Source organism: Danio rerio, chromosome 2 (genome assembly GCF_049306965.1).
Source record: "Danio rerio strain Tuebingen ecotype United States chromosome 2, GRCz12tu, whole genome shotgun sequence".
In the NCBI taxonomy this organism is placed as follows: domain Eukaryota; kingdom Metazoa; phylum Chordata; class Actinopteri; order Cypriniformes; family Danionidae; genus Danio; species Danio rerio.
In genome coordinates this window covers 50,355,983-50,362,574 of record NC_133177.1, presented here as the reverse complement: position 1 = coordinate 50,362,574, position 6,592 = coordinate 50,355,983, and the positions used below count along the sequence as shown (strand labels likewise).

General features: G+C 34.9%; 1 long non-coding RNA gene across 1 annotated transcript in view; it reads right to left on the bottom strand.

The window, feature by feature from the left end:
* Nucleotides 1–696: 696 nt before the first annotated feature.
* The window catches only part of LOC137488194 (uncharacterized), a 194,634-nt gene continuing 188,738 nt past the window's right edge, over nucleotides 697–6,592 (bottom strand). The window contains exon 8 of the long non-coding RNA XR_012394361.1: nucleotides 697–1,582. This is a non-coding gene — a long non-coding RNA (uncharacterized lncRNA). The remainder of the gene's footprint in view (nucleotides 1,583–6,592) is intronic.

Genomic DNA, 6,592 nt, shown 5'->3' with positions numbered 1-6,592 from the left:
AAATAAAAAATACAAGGAATTAAATAAATGTAAAATAAAAGGGGGAAAAAAATGTTTAATTTACAGGCTGGACCACAAACATTTTATTCCTATTTTTGTTAAGAAACATTAATATTCCAACTAATAGCCTCCAGATAAATATAGGCTTAATAAAAAAATGTGAAAAAAAAAAAAATGAAAAATGTGAAAAAAAAATCAATAGAAAAAAAAGTTTTTTTTTTTTTTTTTTTTTTGCAGTTTACTGTAAGTAAAATGTTCCAAATTATGAAGATTTATTTTTGTTTTTTTCTTCAATATTATGTAAATAAATGCATTTTGTTCTTTGCATCACTTGAATTCTCTATACACTCTTTTCTGATATACACTGCCGGTCAAAAGTTTGGGGTCCGTTTTTTTTTTTTTTTATTAAAGAAAATATATTTATTTATTACTTATTGTTTGTAGTTTCAAATGAAATTTCAATCCAATCATTATTTCTTTTATTACTATTACCATAAACAAATAAATAATAATAATTAAAAAAAATAAAAATAAATAATAATAATAATAATAATAATAATAATAATAATAATGACATTAATAAATATTATTAGAGTGATTTCAGAAGAATCGGAGACACTGAAGACTGGAGTAGTGAAGCTGAAAATTAATCTTTAAAACCACTAAAATAAATTATTAAATTAAATGATAAACTACTTTTCAACAGTTATTTTATAGTGCAATAACATTTCACAATTCTATAATTTGTACTGTATTTTTAATTAAATAAATGCAGCCTTGGTGAGCAGGATAAACTTATTTTAAAACATTTAAAAACCCTACTGACCCCAAACTTTGGACCGGTAGTTTATACACTTGATTTTAAAATATCAAAAAACATGCAAAAACATCAAAACATAAATTTGCATTAAAATAACCATTTTTTCCCACATTGTTGGTTATAAAAAACATTTATCAAGTTCTAGACTTGAATTATTTCCAGGCCTCTAAAACCACATTGTTGTGTAAATAGATAACCAGAAAACACAAGAAGTTGACATGTTTAGTTGAAAATGAAGTTGTGTAAACTCCTCCAGAAGTGCCCTTGAGTTGCTCTGCTGAATCAAGTAAACTCTTCAAAACCGCTGATGTGTTAATTTGGACTATTGATTCTTAGGTTAGCATGCGCACTGCAGCCATTGTGAGATTTAGGTTCCTCTTTTTCCAGGTGTTTCCCAGTCATTATAACTGTGTAGAACATTGACGTCTTTACCGCCACAGTAATATTTCTTTCAGTTTCCAAGTGAATTTCTAGCTGCTTTGTTGAATGCTGCCTGAGCAGAATCAGTGATGAACCTCCCATCAAACCTCTGATCCATCAGCTCCTTTGAAAGATTTTGTGTTTTTTTCAGATGGTGACTGTATGTTGAATGCGTTTAGTGTGATGGATTTTTCTGGAAACCCTGCAGCGCTGCATCCAACGACTGCTGTTCTGCAGAATCGTGAACTGTGGCGTGGTGAAAGCAGGGGTTACGAATCGCTGAAGCCAGAGTCCGGAAACACCGGGCAAGATGGAGGAGCAGATAGGCAGAAGGAATCCCTGCTGGAGCAACCAGGTTAGAATATGAATCATCAATTTCTATGCGGGTCTCTCAACCTCATAAATGTGCTGGACCAACACAGACAGGCATTTCTCCAGCAATATTTTGTAAATCAGTGTGGTATTTCTGATAAAGATAGTTAGCTAAATGCGAGAAATAGGAACAGCACAAACCTACTCATAATATTCAAGTAAATTTGATCAAAATGCTAAAATAAGTAACACAGCCAGATGTTTCTTCAGCAATATTTTGTAAACCAGCATGGCATTCCTGATGAAGATGTCTGGCTAAAAACTGACAACAAATATTAACAGCACAAACCTGCCTGCTTAGAATGGCTAATTTTTAAGTAAAGTTGTTCAATATGCTTAAAAAAAATATCAACACATCAGGATTGCAAAAATGCAAAATAGTAACAGCACAAACCTGTCAACTCATAATAGTTAATATTTCAGCCTGATATCCTGAGGAAACGCTACTATTTTACATTTTGTCAGTTTAGTGGATAATTCGTACAAATTCGTACGAGTTCAGATGTATGAATATGTAAGATTTTTTAAAGGAAGGCAAGGCACCCAACCCCACCCCTAAACCCAACTATCAAATTGTGCTAAATTGAATGAATGAGATCATACAAACTCATTCGAATTAGCCACTAAATCAAAAAGTTACAAATTGTCGTGATACCTTTAAATATTCAAGTAAAGTTGTTCAGAATGCTTAAAGGTTCAGGACACCCTGGATAACTTTTTTTAATTTATATTAACAGATGTGTGTGTGTTGAGCATCAGTTAAGACAATGTTAGCACCTGCCAGCTTTAATTGTGGGGAAAACTGGATAATTTTGAGCTTTTGTCAGCTAATTTAAGCTTCCGGGTTTAAAATGATTTTTGGGGCGGGATCAAAATTGGCGACATAGCACAGTACTGCAAGTGCAATGATGACGCGGCGGTTTCTCATTATTATTCATAGCGAAGTTTTCTTATCCTATGAGAAGAGCAGGCTGCTTAATTATTCATGAGAGCACGTGCATTCTGAAGGCAAGGCAGACCTGCCAGTTTTAAGCAAGCTGTGAGACACGGACACAAGGCACGCAGTAGCCGTTCATGAAGGCTCGTATGTGTTTGTTTCCATGATCCACGGAGTTTGTTGCATGTTTTTTTCCCGCGATCTTGTCAGGGCTGATCATACAGCAAAGCTGTGTGTGTGCTGCAAGCATTTTTGCCGGGAGAGCAGTACGAGAATTGAAGAATGGCGGACGATGACTTTTATCAGGAGTTCGTTCACATTCAGACACATCGCCGTGCTGCTGTGTTTGCCTAAATCCTCTATATTACCAGCAGGGCTAATGGTTAAAATAGGCAGGTCAGGAGACCTGCTGCACTGAGTCTGCATTCAGATCTATAATTTAGACCCGGGCATCGAGGGAGAGTCCTCATTTGTAGTGTTTACATGAACACACTTATCTTTATAATGATATAAATTGTGGTTATGTGTATATGAAATTACGAATAGCAAATGTAGCAGGGCATTAAATAACTGTTTATTTCTTTGCATTTTAACTTTGTGAACTATAAACTCATGCGTCTCCTCACGGTTTGTGTCTGACTTTGTGAGCTGTCAACAACAGTTGTTCGCTCCCCTTCTCCCCTGCTGGCCACGCCCACTCCTGCCCTATGCTCGCGAGCTCCACGCCTGTTAATCGTGCATCTTTTGAAAAAATTCTGAAGTAGACTTTAACCGAAAGTGGGGGGTGTCATGGACCTTTAAATAACCAACACAGCCAAGCATTACTTCAGCAAAATTTTGTTAACCAGCATGGCATTCCTGAAGAAGATGGCTGGCTAAACACTGATGCAAAATAGTAACAGCACAAACCTGTCTGCTTCGAATGGTTTAAATTCATTTAAAAGTTGTTCAAAATGCTTAACCAAACACAGCTAACCATGTATCCAGCAATATTTTGTAAGCCAGCATGGTATTCCTAATGAAAATGGTTGACTACAAACTGACACCAAATAGTTACCGCACAAACCTGCCTGCTTCAAATGGCTAATTATTAAGTAAAGTTGTTTAAAATGCTAAAATAACCAACACATCAGGAGTTGGCTAAAAACTAATGCAAAATAGTAACAGCAACAACCTACCTACTCATAATAGCTATTTCTGCCTGATCTCACGAGGTAAAGTAACTATTTTACATTTTGTCAGTTTAGTGGCTTATTTGAGTTCAGTCATATAAAAATGTAAGCTTTTTGTAAAGGAGGCATGACACCCAACACCACCCCTAAACCCAATCGTCAATGGGGATTAAGCAAATAGTACTAAATTGTACAAATAAGATCATACAAATTCATACAAATTAGCCACTACATTAAAAAAGTTACGAACTGCCATGATACCGTTGAATATTCAAGTAAAGTTGGTCAAAATGCTTAATCAACACAGCTAACAATTTCTTCAGCAATATTTTATAAACCAGCATGGTATTCCAGATGTAGATGGTTGGCTAAAAACTGATGCAAAATAGTAACAGCACAAACCTGCCTCCTTAGAAGGGCTAATTTTTATGTAAAATTGTTCAATATGCTAAGATAGCCAACACATGGGGAAGATGGTTGGCTAAAAGCTAATGCAAAATAGTAACAGCACAAACCTGCCAGCTTCTAATGGCTAATGTTCAGGTAAAGTTCTTCAAAATGCTTAATCAACACAGTTAACTATTTCTTCAGCAATATTTTGTAAACCAGCATGGCATTCCTGATGAAGATGGCTGGCTATAAACTAAGTAGTAATAAAAATTGTAACATCACAGACCTGCCTGCTGCTAATGACAAATTTTCAGGTAAAGTTGTTCAAAATGCTTGAATAATCAACACAGCCAGGCATTTCTCCAGCAACACTTTGTAAATCAGCATGGCATTTCTGATGAAGATGGATGGCTAAAAACTTGCGCAAAATAGTAACCGCACAAACCTGCCTGCTTTAAATGGCTAATTTTTTAGGAAAAGTTTATCAAAATGCTAAAATAAGTAACACAGCCAGACGTTTCTTCAGCAAAATTTTGTAAACCCTCATGGTTCTCGTTATGAAGATGCACTGGAAAAAAGTGCATAAGATTTACTTGATTGTATAGTCAAAACATGTTTTTTTCTGAAGTGGATTTGCAGTTATCCACATGAAAGTGGAGTATCGAGTGACTGAAACCAAAACTTTCTAAAAACCTCGGCCAGGGTGAATATTTTCTGAAACTCCGGGTTCAGTGTGGTCATACAACCAGAATTTTATTCTAATGATGTCAGCGTGCGAGCTGTTTTCTCCTTTCTGATTGGCCAATGTGGCTGGCTTCACACTACACAGAAGATGCAAATGAAGCAACTTTGACACATTTTAAATTTGTTTTCATTGAACGATTAAAAAATTTACAATTTTTAAAAGCCAGCAGAATGACGACAATAAAGAAAAAATTAAATAAAAAAAATTACAAAAATGTAAATGTTTGCATTCTTAAAATCTGATTTCAAAATAATTAATAATGGCTTATAATCACTGCAGTGTTTCTTCGATGATTTTTTCCTCTGTGGCGGCAGGCTTTTTACACAGATCTACCAACTACCTATGGTGTTATTTCAAATACAAATGTCGTGAGCGCAGCATTACAATTTGGGATCACATTCATGTAACAAGAGTATGCAAATCTCTTTGCTTGTGCGTCGATTTCCTCTGTTTGTGCACAAAACTTCTTGCAAGCCCAAAATTGATGCTGTTCAAGTGCAGACTTTCTTGTGCGCTCTCAAATAAACACTGCTGAGGTGCAATTTAGTGCGTTCATGTAATGAATATGCCTTCAACATTTATTAGATTTTCTAGGAATATTTATGAATGTCTCCAATAGACCTACAGAGAGTCCTGAAGTAAAGTGAAATGCATCCTGAAGTAAAGTGAAACGGCTAAACACTCCAGCTAAATAAAGTCATGTATGCAGAACCACAGACCTTTATCTACAAATAAAGTATAATTATGGAAACTGTGTTCATCATACCTGATAGCTACGCCGTGTTTGCTGGTCTCACACATCGTGCAGCCTTGTCAGTCAATCAATCAATCAATCAGTCAGTCAGTCAGTCAGTCAGTCAGTCAGTTAGCTTGTCACCTTAAAGGGTTAACAAATAACGCACAGCACTACTACGATTACAGAAAAGTTTGCACTCTTTTAATTCACTTACATTGTAATATGTTTTGTGCAATTATAACCTGCAAAAAAAAAAACAAAAAAAAACAACAAAAACAACAACAATGATTGAATGTTTTGAATGAGAAGCTGTAATATAGCCGTGGCGGGATGCATTTTGGTAAGGGGCCCCACTTTAGAAGAATGTGTGGAAACCATACACTGTACTTGCTTTTGTGTGTACTGAATTTTGCCAACAAAAGTAATACAGTTATAAAAAAAAGTACTCGTTGTATAATGACCTGTTGAATGTAAGAAAGCCAAACAAGACATTTTTAAAACAAAGTTGAAAACTTTGTGTGCATGACATTGATTCTAGTAAAAGAGCAGAAATCCAAACAAATATTAAATTAATTTAATTATGTGAAATATTACATAACTCTAAAACAAACGAGGCAAAACTGGCACGTTTGTGGCAAACATGTTGCTTATTCCACATCATTTACTCTGTTGAATTTTTTCTATTCTCATGCTTGATGCAGAGGAACAATATCATTGGAATCACTTTCAAAACTTCTTTTTCAGCCCAGCTGATCAAAGATAAAAGCACTGACAGAAAATGTTGTTATGCTTTGGTGTGGATGCCAATGTTTATACCGTTCTTGGTGAGAATAAAGGTTAAAAGGATGCTTTTAAATTTTTTATTTTTTATTTTTTTGCTTGATTTTAGCTTTTCTACAATACTATAGTGCGAGAAAAATGCAGAAAATGTGAAACAAAAGCACCATGGTCAAACATATTTATCTAATGTGTGTTGATGTTTTACAAAGACATTATGTCT